The 18,340-nt window shown below is 41.6% G+C and overlaps 1 protein-coding gene and 1 long non-coding RNA gene across 42 annotated transcripts in view; one reads left to right on the plus strand and one right to left on the minus strand.

Annotated features, from left to right (window-relative positions):
• Positions 1–18,236, minus strand: part of CTNND1 (catenin delta 1) — a 60,573-nt gene extending 42,337 nt beyond the window's left edge. For 26 of the 41 annotated variants that reach the window (XM_085011080.1, XM_021083025.2, XM_021083024.2 and 23 more), the window contains exon 1: positions 9,947–10,171. The gene's annotated coding sequence lies outside the window, so the exon portion shown is untranslated. Of the gene's footprint in view, positions 1–7,872; positions 8,157–9,946; positions 10,172–17,487 lie in introns of those variants that run through there. The other 15 variants (XM_085011076.1, XM_085011067.1, XM_085011060.1 and 12 more) reach the window with 2 other exon arrangements.
• Positions 1,298–10,080, plus strand: LOC146405107 (uncharacterized). Its single transcript, XR_014836959.1, has 2 exons — positions 1,298–5,113; positions 6,475–10,080. It is a non-coding gene; the product is annotated as an uncharacterized LOC146405107 (long non-coding RNA).
• Positions 18,237–18,340: the final 104 nt, after the last annotated feature.

Consider the following 18,340-nt stretch of genomic DNA (forward strand, 5'->3'; position numbering starts at 1 on the left):
ACAGGTGATTTAAGACACAACTACTCTGGTAATCACCTATCCTTTGACTTTCCAATGCGGAGATGCCATAGAACATTGATCACTAAATAGTTGGTGCTGCTTCTTTTCCCACCAAAGTCAACCAGGCTAAGTGGTTCAGTATACGCTTTAACAATCATTACTGCTTAAGCATACATAAGGAAAGGAAAAACAGTTATCAAGATTGATGATCACCTCCCCTCTTGTATATAATACAGTGACCTATAAAGTGGTTTCCGAAGCCATTAAATCCCAATGATTAGGGCTGTGAGGAAACAGGAGCTTTTTGGCCTAATGAGCAAAACAAAGAGCAGTAGATAAGTGGTGTAGGTATAATATTTGGTCATAAACCAAACCAACAAATGTATTCAAAAGGAAACTGTACCAGATCTAGGCTGTCACTTCTGGTCATAGAAATTTGACTCTGTAGATAAGAAAGTAGAGAAACAGATTTTTCTGGGAAATAAAACATTTTTTTTTTTCTTTTCAGGGCTGCACCTGCAGCATATGGAAGTTCCCCAGCTAGGGGCTGAATTGGAGCAGCTGCTGCCAGCCTACACCACAGCCACAGCAATGCCAGATCCGAGCTGCATCTGCGGCCTACACCACAGCTGTGGCAACGCCAGATCCTTAACCCACTGAGCTAGGCCAGGGACCAAACCGAATTCTCATGGACACTAGTCGGGTTTTTAACCCACTTAACCTACTAAGCCACAAGCAGAACTCCCACAGAGAAGAAAATTTTTATCTTACTTCTCAAACACATACAAGCTCATTCTAAGTAGATGCTTTCCTACATATCATTCTCCAAGACAAGGGCCATTGACCTATGCAAATTCTACTACTGTGCTGACTGTACTTGTATGGAACTTCTGAATTGGGACAAAGATGGAGGCTGGGTCAGGTGCTGCCTCAACTCCTCACAAAGAATACAAATATATATATGTATATATATATATATATATATAAACAGCTGTTGTCTCTGGTATCTGAAGTGAGATTATTCTTTGCACTGTATAATGCAGGACCAGGTCCTACACTGTCCCCACTTATCCCCAACACACACCCACTGGACTTCCCTGAAGGTTCTACTGCCCCCATATCTCTTAACTGCTAGAAACAATCAGCCTCAGGGCCTATGCACTTTGTACTCATATCTACGTGACTTTAATTTCTTTGAGGTCTCTCTCAAACATACCTTGCAAGTGAGGCCTTCCCTGACACTTTATATTAAACATCACACCCTTGCACATCTTATTCACCACCCTACATATCTTGCTTTATTTTTTTCTCAATAGTGTTATCACATTCTGACATACTATATATGTATTTGCTTACTTATTATCTATCTCTCCAACCAGAATGTCAGCTCTGTGAGATCTATTTGATGTACAGCAGGTTCTCAAATTTGTTTTGAGTGAATGAAGATGTTTTACTTTTTCAAAAAAAAAAACAAAAAGTTAAATTTTAGAAAAACAAATATTCATTTTTCTTTTTACACATTTGTTTCTAATTGTGACCTTAGGACTCTCAACTGGGGTCTCCAGTAGCCTTGCCTGCAGATTTGCCTGACCTTCAGCAGGGTAGACATTCAAATGGCAAATTCTGCCCAAGTTTACGAAGTAGTCAACAAAGAACAGAACAGGGCAGATGTTACAGAACTTCCCCAATTCCAACAAAGAAAGAGTGGAAAGAAATCAGATTGGCACCAATTTCTCCTTTAAAGTAGACTACTCTATTTTATGTGTACTGAATATACACCAGCTACTTTATTTCAATGAGATTTACCTCATTTGCAATGAAATGGGAACTGTAGGTGCTTTGATAAAAGCACTGAAAAGCTGACCTAGTTTCTATAAGAATGTCTTATGTCCTCAACCATCAGAATGTATTTTGGTTTCCTCAAATATAAGCTACCTAAAACAAAAACCTCCACTCAACAAAGAGACCTCCTAATGAGCTACTGCCTTCCCATATAGAACAATATGGGATGCACACACAAAACTGATAACTCCAGGAAAAATAAGTATCTTTTGCTCTACTGTCAACTGAACCAAAATGACTTATTAATTAGTAAATGTGATGAGATCTGAAAATCAAAAAGATAAAAACTAATCTGAATTACTAGATCAATCTTCTTGAATCACAGCAATTAATTCCAATCCAGATCTAATTGAAATAAACCAGAAGCAGCATCCTACTTGCACATTCACCACGAGTACAATTTATTCTACTGTAAGAATCAGAAATCTCTTCCCTATTAAGTGTTAGTGAGGCAAAGTAATGCCCATGAAGACCACCAACCTAAGGGGAAAAAAAAGCTTGGAGAGGCAAAGAGGAACACCAAACAAAAAGAGGAAAGCAAATGAAAAGGAAAAAATGTCGGAGAATCATCAGAGGGAAATGTAGGTTTAAAAAAATGTGGAGAGGAGTTCCCGTTGTGTCTCAGTGGTTAATGAATCCAACTAGGAACCATGAGTTGCGGGTTCCATCCCTGACCTTGCTCAGTGGGTTAAGGATCAGGCGTTGCCATGAGCTGTGGTGTAGGTTACAGACAGGGCTTGGATCCCGTATTGCTGTGACTCTGGCATAGGTCGGCAGCTACAGCGTTCATTAGACCGCTAGCCTGGGAACCTCCATGTGCCCCACGGGTGTGGCCTTAGAGAAGACCAAAAAAAAAAAAAAAAAAAAAAATGTGGAGGAGTTCCCACTGTGGCACAATGGGTTAAGAATCCAACTGAAGCACTTCAGGTTGCTGCAGAGGAAAGGGTTCAGTCCTCAGTCCAGCACAATGAGTTAAAAGATCCAGCAATGCCACAGTTGCAGCATAGGTTGCAGCTGAGGCTTGGATTCAATCCCTGGCCTGGGAACTTCCATACGCCAAAAAAAAAAAAAAAAAAATGTGGAGCACTGGGTGGAAGAGTTTCGATAGGAAGCTGTGCAATGCCAATAGAAATTAGCTTAAATACTATTCAGAATGCTACTTCATGGGTATGAAAGAAAGGAAAAAAGAAGGAAAGTCTTATGCTGGAAGAAACCAAAAGTTTCCAAGCAAGGCTGCATCTAACATATGTATATTTCCCACAGGCCAGTTTGGCTTTTCCACATAAAAGACCAGACTTCTTGCTTAGAAGCATACTTCTCACAGGAAGCATTGATGAACTCAAAAATTTCTACATGTCCCAGTTTCATAAATGTCCATAAATAAGAGTTGAAAATAAAAAACGTTTCCTCAACATTAAAAAAGGAAGTTTATTTCAAGACATAGTAAAAAAAATTACCTTCATTTGTATGTAATCGTTTCCTGTACATTCAAAAATTGAATGTTATCCTACAAAATCCTGGTTGGACAAGTGAGACGTCAAGAAAAAGAATCTAGTTCAAAGTCAAAAGAATAACAAACCCAAACAAAGCTTTTTGAATCCATTCTCTGCCGAAATTAAAGGAAGTTTATCTTTGGGTGCTAGAGTTCTGTCTCTTGTACATACAATCGAGAGAAATTTGTATCACTATTTTTCCTGTAAAGTATCCAAGTCTCCTAAGAAATTACTGCAAGATATTCAAGCTTTGCCATCAGTTTCTCTTCCCTCATTCACACCTCACTCTAATAAGTTATTCATTCCCATAGCACCTTTATTTTGGATAATCCCACCCACACAACTTCCCAAACTTGCCTATCGCTAAAGGCATTTTTTTCTCATTAAAAAAAAAGGGGGGGGGAGTTCCTGTCGTGGCGCAGCAGAAACGAATCCAGCTAGGAACCATGAGGTTTCGGGTTCGATCCCTGGCCTTGATCAGTGGGTTAGGTATCCGCCGTTGCCGTGAGCTGTGGTGAAGGTCACAGACGAGGCTCAGATCTGGCATTGGCCAGCAGCTATGACTCCAATTAGACCCCTAGCCTGAGAACCTCCATATGCCCCATGGGTGTGGCCCTAAAAGGACAGGAAGACACACACACACACAAAAAGTTAGCCTATCCACCCATGATGCCCATTTATTCTGTAATGTAAGTGTCACTATCCACCTTAGGGTCTCAGGTTTTAAGATACCTTAAAGGGCACTTAATCCAACAGACAATAAATAAAGTATTCATTCTAATAGCACACACAAGGCATTCCTATGAATTTTGCATGCAGTTAGTTACTTCATCATCACAACAATCCCATGAGATGGTTAATATTATTGTCTTCATTTTACAGATAAGGAGACCAAGGCATAGAGCAATTAAACAATTTGCCCAAGGTTGTTTGGCTAGTTCAGTGGTAGAATAAGATTTGAACCCAGGAAGTCTGGCTTCAGCATCCATACTTATAAAGCATGCAACACTCCCATGCCTCTCTATATCTGTGGAACTCTCAGACTGGAAATTCCCTGTTTGGTCAGCCTATTGATCAAAAAACAAAGAATAATAAAGCATTTGTGGCAAAATTTTAACACCTGGTGTCAAGCACAAGGAGTCATTGTGCTACTCTTTCAATTTTCCTATAAGTTTGAAATGTTTTCAAAATAAAAAACTAAAGTTTCTTTTATTGTCACATAATGGGATATGCTTTGTGACAGTGATGACCAAGTTACCTGTTGGCCATCAAAACCTTTAAAAAAAGAACTCTGGATCTTTATAATGTCCCCACTATATGCCTGATCTAAATTGCCCACACCGAAGTTCCTTTTGTGGCTCAGCAGTTAACGAACCTGACTAGGATCCACGAGGATTCCGGTTCAATCCCTGGCTTCACTCAGCATGTTAAGGATCCGGTGTTGCCTGTGAGCTGTGGTGTATAGGTCACAAATATCACTTGGATCTCGTGTTGCTGTGGCATAAACTGGCAGCTGCAGCTCTGATTTGAGCCCTAGCCTGGGAACTTCGATATGCTGAGGGTGTGGCCCTAAAAACAACACAAAAATTTTTTTAAATAAATACATTGCCTAAGGACTCAGTGGAGAGGAAATTGGCTTAAAAATGGGGAACACTCTCCCTGAACCAGAATAGTAAATGTGGGCCCCATTCTCAATACTGAATATTAATAATCAACAACATGCAATTCCAAAGAGAATTAGGAGGAGGAAACTACTTTCAAAAATACATTATACAGGAGTTCCCGTCGTGGCGCAGTGGTTAACGAATCCAACTAGGAACCATGAGGTTGTGGGTTCGGTCCCTGCCCTTGCTCAGTGGGTTAACGATCCGGCGTTGCCGTGAGCTGTGGTGTAGGTTGCAGACGCGGCTGGGATCCCGCGTTGCTGTGGCTCTGGCGTAGGCTACAGCTCGGATTCAACCCCTACCCTGGGAACCTCCATATGCCGCGGGAGCGGCCCAAGAAATAGCAACAACAACAATAACAACAAAAAGACAAAAAAAAAAATATATATATATATATATATATTATACAGAGGAGTTCTCTTATGATACAGCAGGTTAAGGATCTGGCATAGTCACTGCAATGGGTTGGGTCACTGCTGCAGTGTGGGTTCAGTCCCTGGCTAGGGAATTTCCACATGCCTTAAGTATGGCAAAAAAAAATAATAATAAAATAAAAAAAATAAAAGTATAGCAAAATACAATCAATCCATAAATGTTTCCTCCTTTTTAGTTCTAATGGGAACTGTTGTTTTTCCCTGGCTTTACAATCTCCCTGCCAGGCTACCAATGCTCTCTCTCAATTGCAAACTTTGGCAGCAACTACATTTAGGCAGAGCAATCCCTATTTCAGCTTCTCATAGCATTTAGCCCCTTCTGCAAGGGAAGAGAACATGAAGTCACATACTGATAACCTTTGATTCATTCCTTTAGGCAAATTTCTTGTTATTTTATTCCAAATTTCCCACAAAAATTAATTTGGGTTCTTAAATTCATAAACTTCCCAATACATTTTGTGAACAAAATCTCCTGAAGTTCCATGGAAAAGCAGTGACAAAAAAAAAAAAAAAAATCCAAACACACTTTCTTTGAAACACTAATGTTCAAAACTATCATCTCAAGCATTTCATGTTTTTACTAACAAGTATAAAAACCATTCACTTCCAACATGGCTGAAATTAATACTTTCTCTGCTGCCGCTGCCCTAATATTTTCTGGGAAATCAGTTCCTATCTCCTAGAAAATGGCTACATTTAAGGTTTCAGTGGCTAAAGTTAATAGCTGCCTGTATTATGAAATGAATACTAGGACCCTTACTTTTTTTTTTTTTTTTTTTTTGTCTTTTTGTGTTTTTGCCTTTTCTGGGGCCGCTCCCGCGGCATATGGAGGTTCCCAAGCTAGGGGTCGAATCAGAGCTGCAGCTGCCGGCCTACACCAGAGCCACAGCAACAAAGGATCCAAGCCAAGTCTGCAACCTACACCACAGCTCACAGCAATGCCAGATCCTTAACCCACTGAGCGAGGCCAGGGATCGAACCCACAACCTCATGGTTCCTAGTCAGATTCATTAACCACTGAGCCACAACGGGAACTCCTAGGACCCTTACTTTTTACTCTTGACACTATTATTGGTACTGCTTGTCCAGAAAGAAAACAGGATTAAAGAAAAATTAAAATTTTAAATCTTCAACTGTTTCCGGAAACTTTACTTAAAAATGGAAGGTAGGAGAAGTGTAAAAGTTTCAAAATTACATTGCAATTTTTATTAATCTTTGTTGTATTGCTTCCTATCTCAACTTCTTTCAGCCTTCCCCACAAAAGTCCCTCACTGATTCCCCTAGTGCCTTATTTAACCAAGGCTTACTGAGCACCTCAGCATATACCAGACACTGAGTTAGGTGCTAAGAGGATACAGCTAAGACAGTACCTACACTCAAGCAGGTCAGTCTAGACAGAATTAATAAGTAGGATCAACAGTATTGGAACTACCTGCTACAAACCTCTCCCTGCAGTTTGGTAATATCATCCCAAATCACATGCCAGAAAATACTTTGGCAGAAGAAATTTCACTAATAATCAAATTAAGTTTAGGCATTTTCAGTAAGTTTAAGAAATTAGGACAGCAATGGTGTGCATACAGAAAGATCCCTGTTCTAAAGATTGAGATAATATCCATTCTAGCATATCTAGCTCTCCATCGGCTTTAAGGAAAATTATTATTGTTGTTTTTACATACATTACTCTAACACGGAGATCTTGGAAATCTAAGTGAACACTGACCCTCAGCAAAATGAAACCCTCCCGCCTCTAGCAAGGGCTCATTTCAGTTCTGGCTCGTTTCTATCCTCCCTAGAGAATAGCAGTGTTTTAGTGGTTAAATCCAAGAACTTTGTAGTTAGTCCAGACCAGGGTTTAATCCTGGCCTTGGCCATTTACAAGCAGTAAAATTTTCAGCAAACCTCAGCTTCTCTGAAGCTCAAATTCCTTAAAAAACAAACAACAACAACAACAACAAAGGGTTGTTGTGGAAAATTAAGCAAATAGTTTATGCAAAATGCTTAGCACTCAGCAAAAAAACAAGCCGGGGGTTGGGGGAGGGAGGGCTGGCAGTAGGTAACAGGGGACTACCAGGTACCAAAATAGAAAGCAGTAAATTATACAAAGCTAATCATTTTGTTATTTCCATGCTTAATGTATTTGCACATCCATCCCATCTCTCATCCCTAGAGAGCAACTACCTTATAAACCTAACGCTGAATTGCGATTACTCGAAGCTTTTTTTTTTTTAAAGGTTTCCAATTTTTATCCTTGCTGAAAGAATATGTTCTAACCCCCTGACTCTCCATAATTGGGACTCTAGGAAAGGCACTAGGACTCTAAGCATCCAAAAGAGACCCCCACCTGGAACACAGGCCATACCTTAGTCATGTAACAAAGAAACCAACAGTATATAGGAGTCACACAAGCAAAGAAAAATCTGTACAACTCATACTTACTCGTCATTTTTCACCCCCAAGTCAAAATGAGGAGCCAAACAAAAAATAACAGATTTACTTATTCACATCCCTTATTATATCTCCTAGAAGAACAGGTAGAGGTGAGGTAAAAGACAAGTCTTCTTCCATCTTATCATCCAAAAGGTTCCAGTAGTACACACCCAGTCAAAACAATGCCTCAGTTCGTGGAAATAGTCCTGGTCGCTAGTCAACTAGAATGCTCACTGCAGCTACACAAAGCCCAGTATTTAAAGCTGGACCCAAAGCACTACTACCATTCAGTCAGCCAGAACCTATTTTCAAACTGCCTTTGTACTCCTTCAAATTCCCTCATTCCTCCCCCTAAAGGTTGAGTGGGAAACCAACACTCTGGCAGCAACATGACCAATCCTCCAAAGATCCAAGAACCCCCCCACCCCCCTTAGGCTGGCGTCAAGGCAGAGAGAGCATTTGAAAGAAAATTTGGAAATGAAATAAGAACTACAGCCCAATGGACTGTACACATTGTCCTTTTTTTCTTTGTAACTGCGCTTGCTATAATTAGGAGATACTCCTAATTATACAGACATTAAAATCTTACTGTAGCTCTTGCATAAATTATATTAAACGGAGAAACAAAGTTCTGTTTCCCTTGAAGACACAACCTTGTAAGAATGAACTCATCTTTCAAGAAACACTTTTGTTCTGGAAAAGAAATCCAAGGAAGTGTTCTAGTCTAAAAAGAATTGAGGGGTGAGGGGCACAAAATCAGAGGATTATTATACATACATACCAGTTTAAAGCTAATGAGCAGCTAACACAGGCCCATCTTTTTACAATTAGGGCAGTATCTACTGCAGTTAGTTTTCAGACTGATTCTCATTTTCAAAGAAGATGGAAGAAAACATCCAGTTTTCAGTTACTGATGAGTTGGCTATACAATTATCTAGAATCAGTATTTTTGAAAGAATGTATTTGCAAAACAAAAACTAATCTTAAGATTAAATAGAAGATATGAAAGCACAGTCATGAGCCTTCAGCTCTTACAGATTTCTGATTTCATGGCTAATTAACCAAAGGAAAAACTCACCTCCAAAAAACAACTTTCAGTTTGGTTTAAAAGTAAGAATTCCCCTTTTGCTTTCTCAAATGCCTTCTAAACACTAAAGTTGGTATAGGTATTTTAGTCTTAGCCTATCATTATTTTAATCCAAGGCCCTTTCAGAGAGCACAAAGCTCAAAATATTTTCATGTGTATCGCCACTTTACTCAGGTGAACGCAAAAGCATGATTAGAATTTCCTTATCCCTTTAAGCACAGAAACCAAGGGTTATCGTACATGCCAACTCAACCTACACCTCCACAAACCTTTGCCATCAAGGTAGTTGTAGAAGGAAGGAGATGGCGATTCAGTTACCATGGATCCATTTGTTTTCTTTTATAAGGCAAAGCAGGGAGCTAAGTCTAGCCGGAGAATGAGGCTCCCACCCACCGCACCTGGAAAAGTAAAAGAAGGATCCACCCAGGAACAGCAGGGCTGAAACTGATCTGGGCTGTTCAAACTCCAGAGGAAAAAATACCACCATTTAAGCTGCAAAACTCCCTGCAACTTTCCACTTTCACAAATCCAATGATTAAAGGGAGGGAAAAAAAAGTTTTAAAACATGAATAACTAGCTTCCGACCCGGACAAATTCCTTTCCCAACCCACACGCAACATGCCAAAAAACCCAACTTTTGGTTTGGGCTCTGAAAACAGAAGTTTGTTAGCCTAACCTAGAAAAAAAATATGAAATAAAAGAACACACCAAAATGCAAATTTACAGAATTGCCCTCACCCCTCCGAATCTATTCATCTCCCTATATTAGAGAGACCCAGAAGTTTGTTCCTGGTTCTTGAATATTTTACTTTGTTTCAAATATAATAAAATACCAAAATTCCCCAAATGAGGAAAATTAATAACCGCTTAAAAGTTACCCATCAGCGTAACAGAATCTCTTGTTTCTAAATTCCCTCCGGTTACCTTAAGACAAAAATTTGACTTGGCTTATCCTCCTTCACCCATCTATACACATATTTTTAAAAAGGCACACACCTCAAATGTGGACTTCTAGAAACCAGTCCTTTAAGAAAGAAACCCAAGCCTTCGTCAACGTGCTGAGAAAGACAAATCCAGCAAGGGAGTTGATTTTTCGCCACCTCTTCCTCCTTTCAGGATCTTTCCTGCTCTTCTTTCTCTCTCTCCCTCTTTTTTTTTCTCTCAGATCCAACACCTAAAATGGAAGTTGCACCCAGCCAAAGGCTAGGGAGCCTGGGTGGTGACAAACTGATCTGGCAGCCCTACCCCCTCGCTTTCCTAAGTGATGTCAGCCCCTGGGAACTTCCAATCGGAGCCAGGCATAAATCAGGGAGCTGATTTTATCCAATAGGAAACTTTATTATAGGAATTAAAAAAAAAAAAGGAGAGAGAGGAGGGGAAAAAGAGACAGGGGGAAGTTTTATATATATTTATATTTAAAGTGGAGACTGTACGATCTCTGAGGAATTACTGCAGAGCTGGGGGGTTAGGGGAAGGGGGCTTAGGGAACAAGGGCTTTTTAAAACGACAGGGCCTAAGCGTGTTAGTTCTCTTTGATGCTGGGGTTCTTACTCCTTCCTTTTTGGGTGGGGAAGCAAATAAAAGCTGATTTTATTTGCCTACTGCTATTTAGTTTGTTGCTTTCTACCCTAAAGCATTTTCCCAAAGGAAGACAAGAAGGGAAGGAGAGAGAAATCCTAGAAACAGGACTACAATGTCTTGAATGGGATGGTAGGGGATATCTGAGGTAAACACTCAATTTCATTGTTTTGGTTTAAATGCATTTAGGCTGATTAGGAAAAAATAAATGCTTGGACTTGTTCATACTTTTTAGTGTGTATGCTTTCAGTGAGAAGGAAGCTGAATCCTCTAGGTTATTGAGGAAAATCAGTCTTCTCATTTATCCCCAAATCAAAATAATGTGGCATTGAGTGGGAGAATAAATGATATCCCATAAACAAGCAATATATTTAGAGTAGATAACAGCATGTGTAAGGAAAAGAAAGTCTCACGTCTAGAAAATTCAATTTATTTGTGAACTTGAAGCTTAAGACATACATTCCCTTTTTACGCTTGACCTAAATAGAGGATAAAAACAAGTATTCTTTTTCTGAGTTAAGAGTTATATTATAGGAGTTCTCATCGTGGCTCAGTGGTTAACGAATCCGATTAGGAACCATGAGGTTGCGGGTTCGATCCCTGGCCTTGCTCAGTGGGTTAAGGGTCTGGCGTTGCCCTGAGCTGTGGTGTAGGTTGCAGACTCGGCTCAGATTCCGCATTGCTGTGGCTCTGGTGTAGGCCGGTGGCTATAGCTCCGATTCGACCCCTAGCCTGGGAATCTCCACATGCCACGGGAGTGGCCCAAGAAATGGCAAAGACAAAAATAAATAAATAAATAAATAAAATAGGGGTTAAGAGCATAGATTCTGTAGTCTGACTGGCTTCAAATTTTCCTCCTCTGTGAGTACACTTACTCAAGTAAATGTACTATATCCTCTGTGACCTTGGAAAGGTTATATGACCTTTCTGTGACTCGGTTTCTTAACCATAAAATGGAGATAATAACTATCTCACAGGACTGTTGTAATTAAAATACACACAAAGTTCTTAAAACAATGTATGCCATATAGTATAAATTCAATGAGTTATTATTACCAGTATCTACCCTGCCCAAAAATAGTGGCAGTGGCTCATCATTGCCCAGTAACTACAACCAATGATAAAGCATCTATCATGTGAGGGCACTTTGCATTCATTATCCCTAACTTCTAAAACACCACCATGGAGAGAGCATTACCACCTTTTTACAGATGAGAAAAATCAAGGCTCAGCAAGGTTAAGAAACTTGCCTGAGCCCATCTGGCTAAGAAGTTAAACTCCTCGGTCTGACTCCAAAGCCTGTGCTCTTTCCATTACTTACACTGTGGTCAGGATAAAGGCCAAGTTTCTTGTCTGTTTTCAAGATGCCATATTTATTCATTCTATACATTAAAGTAACATTTATTAATCATAATCTGGGAAGTTCCCATGTGGTGCAGCAAGTTAAGGATCCAGCTGTGTAGAGGCTACAACTTGGTGTGGGTTTAAAAAAAAAAAAAATCTGACCTTTCCTTATCTATCTAACTGACATTCCACTCCTCCTGGGCATGAAAATGCCCCTTCTAATCAGGTTTATCTGATCATTATCCACCCTCTCGTATGGTCTACAGTCTCGTAGATCCTCATATTTGGTCTAATGTAACCAAAAAGGACTTCTCTCGGAAGTGCTAGAAGACCAAACAGACATCACAGCACTTATCTGGTGGGCTTTAAACAAACTAGAATGGAATATGAATACATTTAGGATTCCCACTGTGGTGAACGGGACGAAGGTTCGATCCCCAGCCTGGCACAGCGGGTTAAGGATCCAGTGTTGTCACAGCTGCAGCGTAGGTTGCAACTGTGGCTCAGACCTGCTCCCTGGCCTGGGAACGCTATATGCCTTGCAGTGGCCAAAAAAAGAAAAACAAAAATACATTTAACAGATGGAGTTCCTGCTGTGGTGCAATGGGATTGGCGACATCTTGGGAGCCCTGGAATGCAGGTTCAGTTCCCAGCCTGGCACAGTGGGTTAAGGATCTGGTGATGCTGAAGCTGTGGCTTAGGTCGCAGCTATGGCTCCGATGTGATCCCTGGCCTAGGAATTCCATAAGCCATGGGACAGCCAAAAAAAAAAAAAAAAAAAAAACACATTTAACAGAGAAACAAACAATGCCTAAGAAATCTTTTCCTATTACCTTATCACATCTTCTACTTCTACTTTCCATCCTTTTTTTTTTTTTTTTTTTTGTCTTTTTGATATTTCTTTGGGCCGCTCCCGCAGCATATGGAGGTTCCCAGGCTAGGGGTCGAATCGGAGCTGTAGCCACTGGCCTACGCCAGAGCCACAGCAACGCGGGATCCGAGCCGCGTCTGCAACCTACACCACAGCTCACGGCAACGCCTGATCCTTAACCCACTGAGTGAGGTCAGGGACCGAACCCGCAACCTCATGGTTCCTAGTTGGATTCATTAACCACTGCGCCATGACGGGAACTCCTCCATCCATTCTTAATCCTACATAACAAGTTTAAAAGCCAAAGATGATTTTCTTTTCTTTTTTTTTTTTTTTTTAAGGCCACACCTGTGGCATATAGAGATTCCAGGCTAGGGGTCTAATCATCGAAGCTACAGTTGCCAGCCTACACCACAGCCACAGCAATGCCAGATCCGAGCCTTGTCTGTGACCCACACCAGAACTCACGGCAATGCTGGATCCTTAACCCACTGAGCGAGGCCAGGGATCAAACCCTCAACCTCATGGTTCCTAGTCAGATTCGTTTCTGCTGTGCCACAACCAGAACTCCCCCAAAGATGATTTTCAAAGGAAAATAACTGACATAAGAAATATGTTGATTCACTGGCTCCTAGATCAGAGAAATACTCTAGAATATCCTATGATTTTCTGGAGATGGATCAGTCTTGTTTCCTTCACTTTACCACTAAGAATCTAACAACCTGCAATTATTTTGCCCTTTTTTTTTTTTTCTCTCTCAATTACCTGCAGCATATAGAAATTCCTGGGCCAGGGATGGAATCTGAGCTGCTTCATCCCACACCACAGCTGCAACAATGCCAGATCCTCAACCCACTATGCCAGGCTGGGGATCAAACCCTCGCCACCAAGAAGACAACACTGGATCCTTAACCTGCTGTGCCACAGCAGGAACTCCTGCCTTCTTTTTTTTTTCTCATGTGTGTGTTTTCCTGTCTCTCCCAACAGAAGCTCCATGAAGGCATAGAAAACGTCCTCCCGGAGTTCCCGTCGTGGCGCAGTGGTTAACGAATCCGACTAGGAACCATGAGGTTGCCGGTTCGGTCCCTGCCCTTGCTCAGTGGGTTAACGATCCGGCGTTGCCGCGAGCTGTGGTGTAGGTTGCAGACGCGGCTCGGATCCCGCGTTGCTGTGGCTCTGGCGTAGGCCGGTGGCTACAGCTCCGATTAGACCCCTAGCCTGGGAACCTCCATATGCCGCAGAAGCGGCCCAAAGAAATAGCAAAAAGACAAAAAAAAAAAAAAAAAAAAAAAATGTCCTCCCAAGAGTTCTCTTGTGGTGCAGTGGGTTAAGGATCTGGTGTTATCATTGCAGCAGACCAGTTTAATTGCTGCTGTGGTGCGGGTTTGATCCCTGGCCTGGAACTTCCGTATGACACAGGTACAGCCAAAAAAAGAAAAAAGAAAATATCCTTCCATTTCATGGTTTATCTCCAGAGCTCAACCTGTATCTCACATTTAGCAACAGGTGAATGAATAAAGTCTGCTGGCTTACTAGTTATGTAATCCTGGACAAGTCATTTAACATTAATGAATCCGGGAGTTCCCTTGTGGCGCAGTGAGTTAAGGATCCAGCTTTGTCACTGCTGTGCTGAGGATTGCTTCTGTGGCAATCCCTGGCCCAGGAACTTCCACATACCTCGGGAGTGGCTAAAAAAAAAAAAAAGTTCACTTAGTGGTGAAAAAGTTGTTAAATTTTAAAATTATCTAAAACAGTCGTCTCCAAATAATCACAAGGATTAATACTCACTGAGAGAAAAACTGTTTATGTTCAGTGACTAGGGGAAAAAAAAAAAAAAAAAAAGACCTGTCCTCTTGGGTTATTTTGAGCACCTATCATGCTACCATGAGCCATGTATTCTTCCAGATGTCAGGGATAAGGAGATAGACAAGTTTCCTGATCTCAGGAAGTTTAGGAGTTCCTGTTGTGGCACAGCAGAAACTAATCCAACTAGTATCCATGAGGATGTGGATTCAATCCCTGGCCTCGATCACTTGGTCAGGGATCCAGTATTGCCGTTTGAGTTGTGGCATAGGTCGAAGACTCGGCTCAGATCCCATGTTGCTGTGGCTGTGGTGTAGGCTGGCAGCTGTAGCTCCGATTTGACCCCTAGTCTGGGAACTTCCATATGCCTCAGGTGTAGTCCTAAAAAGAAAAAAAAAAAGGTTTACATACTAGTTGGGACCAGGGGTGATGGAAGAAGATTAACAAGAAGTCAGATGGAGCACTATGCAGAAATTAAAACAGACTGATAAGAATGATTTGTGTCTTGTACTATATTGGATTTCAGGAACAAACTCTCCAGAGAGGTGACATTTAAGTTGAAATCTGAATGGGAAGAAGCAGCCAACCATAAGAAAATATGTGCAACAGTTACCACTAATGCCAAAGCCCTAAAGTGTGGGACTAAACCTACTGGATCTAGCAGAGCATGCTGGAAATAAGAAGGGAGGGAAAAGTAGAAATCAGAATATGAAAGATTCTATAGATTAGAGAAAAAAATTGATTTTATTCTTAGATGGAGGAAAGCCTGCAGGGATTTTAAACAGGAAAATTATGTAATCCAATCCACATTTTGAAAAGATCTGGCTGCTTACCTGACAAATGGATTAAAGTGGGGTCAAGAGTGAAAGCAGGGAAATTAGTTTCAAGGTCAACCTGCAGTGATATGGAGCTGACTACATTGGAGGCAGTAAAAATGAAGAGAGTCAATGGATTGAGATATGAGGTTGATTTTTGTCTGAAATTTTTTTCCCTTTCTTTCTTTTTTTTTTTTTTTTTTTTTTTTTTTTGCTTTTTAGGGCTGCACCCACAGCATATGGATGTTCCCAGGCTAGGGATCAAATCAGAGCTACAGCTGCCAGCCACAGCCACGCTGGATCCGAGCTGCATCTGCGACACCACAGCTCACTGAAATGCCAGATCCCCAACCTACTGAGCGAGGCCAGGGTTCAAACCCTCATGCTCAGGGATCCTAATCGGATTCGCTTCTGCTGCACCACAGCGAGAACTCTTCTTTTTTTAATGCATTGAACTATTACATTCAGTGCTCAGCTTTATAACACTTAAAGTTTAACTTCTCCACCCACAACCATCACCACAAAGAAAAACAAGATACCATAAAATGGTGAAAGATTAGGGAAGAACTGTGAAGAAAACCTGTACTTTATTTTTTTGGGCTTTTTAGGGCCACACCTGAGGCTTATGGAAGTTCACAGGCTAGGGGTCGAATCAGAGCTGCAGCTGCTGGCCTACACCACAGTTCACGGAAACGCCAGATCCTTAACCCACTCGAACCCGCATCCTCGCGGATACTAGTTGGATTCATTACCACTGAGCCATGATGGAACTCCCGAAAATTATATTTTAAAAAGGAATGTTATAATTATTACATAGGGCAGAGCTCTGTGCTGTGATAACTCTACTTCTAAAGCAGACTAAAACTAAAAATACCAAAGAGAAGAAATTCTTTTTATTTTTTTGCTTTTTAGGGCCACACTTGCTGCATATGGAAGTTCCCAGGCTAAGGGGTTGAATCAGAGCTACAGCTGCCAGCCTACACCATAGCCACAGCAACACAAGATCCTTAACCCACTGAGTGAGGCCAGGGATTGAACCCTCATCCTCATGGATCCTAGTAGGGTTCGTTAACTGCGGAGCCACGACGGGAACTCCAAGAAGAAATTTTTTAAAAATTCAATTGCGAAAAAGAAAACAAAAACCTCTGGCTATTCACATAAAGGAAAAGAAAATATGTTTACTCCTTTCTACCCTCTGGTGGCAACACAGCACCATCCAAATTTTGTCATTTTTGAAGCCCTGGGTAGGATGGCCATTTATCATTCCCTTTAGGAAATCTACTAACACAAGATTTAACTAAATGGATGTTGGAGTTAAAAACAAAAACAAAAAACAAGAAATGAGTACTCTCTACTTCTTAAAAATTAATCTAATCCTGATATCACTCTAATTCATGAGGGGGATATAATATTTCTATTTTCTTTTTTTTTTTTTTTTTTTTGGTCTTTTTGTCTTTTCTAGGGCCGCACCCGTTGCATATGGAGGTTCCCAGGCTAGGGGTCTAATCGGAGCTGTAGCCACCGGCCTACACCAGAGCCACAGCAATGCAGGATCCGAGCCATGTCTGCGATCTACACCACAGCTCACGGCAACGCCGGATACTTAAACCACTGAGCGACGCCAGAGATCCAACACGAAACCTCATGGTTCCTAGTCGGATTCGTTAACCACTGAGCCACGACAGGAACTCCAATATTTATATTTTCTTTACAATTTAACAGAATCCCTTATAGTTGTACTGCACCTGCCTAATCAAGCCTCAATTCCACAATAACAGATGCCGTGAACAAGGATGGTTCTGCCTTTTTGCCTTGTTTGCTTTTGTGTGTGGCGCGCATGCACGCGCACGCTGACAACATCTAAAATCTGTCCTCCTTCTGCTAAGTTTTATGTCCTTTCACGAATTGCTTCCTCTTCAAAATATGACGACGGCAATCAAAATGTCTTGTGTTCCCTGGTTTTTTTTTTCTATCCTAAGAGCAGGGGCCTCGAGCTATGGAAAATATTACCAAACTTGGAAATCAACGCTTCCCCCGCCCCCATTATCTCAATCAACACTTCAAATCCTTTTTGAAAAGGTGTAAAATATATATAAAGATACACTTGAGCGCCCTGTACTACTCACCCCTCTATGCTTTGTCCCTTTTCAGGTTCCCCTTCTCTTAGGCATCGTCTTTCCTGCCTCCAGTTGGCTCCAGCAGGGGGCTGCTCCGTATTAATTTACCACACCTTGGCCCAGGTGGCATTGTAAACAGGCTGCTCTGTCCAGAGCTGGGCATCATGGGACTTGAAGCTGAGACCCGGGTCTTAATATGCACAGGGGAAAGAACTGCTATCCGAATTTCTAATGTGAGTTTGCGTTCTCTCGAAATGTTGATCTTGAGGTCACTTAATTTTTGATAGCATCCCTGAAACCAGCTGTTTCCAGACAGGAAGTGTACTAAATACAGCAACAACGGCGAGCCCTCCAGACAGAAAGTTCTGCCACCCCCTTGGTGACTAGGTCTCCGCAATTTGGGGCTGGAGTAGATTTTGTGAAAAACATGAATTCAGAAACTAGCCCAAGGACCTGTTCCAGGACATTCCCGGCCTTAGGAGACGTCTATTTAGAGACATGGGGGACGGGGTGCAAGTAGAACAATCCAGAGGCTTTCTCCTCCATTAAGGCTGGGATGCTCTTAGAGGGCCGAGGCCATTCAAGATGTCCTCAAAGGGATGCAGGAGATGTCCTTCCACCACCTCAGAGCCTACCCTTTTTGGAGTCCTCAGCCACTTTTCTGTGTATTTTCATCAGGTGCGAGGGCGAAGCTGACTTCCAGAATAATTCCTGTCCAGCGGGCCCTTCCCCCTACCCCTCGCAGCCCCAGTGTCTTCCCCCGGCTCTCAAGTCCCTCGAGACTTAGGCTCCCGCCCAAAGCGCTCCTCCTCCTCTGATTGGCTCCCCAAGGAACCTCGGCCAATGGGGATGACGTATTCAG

This window comes from Sus scrofa, chromosome 2 (genome assembly GCF_054392235.1).
Source record: "Sus scrofa isolate SSC_HxYL_T2T_F1_AM1 chromosome 2, Sscrofa_HxYL_maternal_Yorkshire_Landrace_v2.0, whole genome shotgun sequence".
Lineage (NCBI taxonomy): Eukaryota > Metazoa > Chordata > Mammalia > Artiodactyla > Suidae > Sus > Sus scrofa.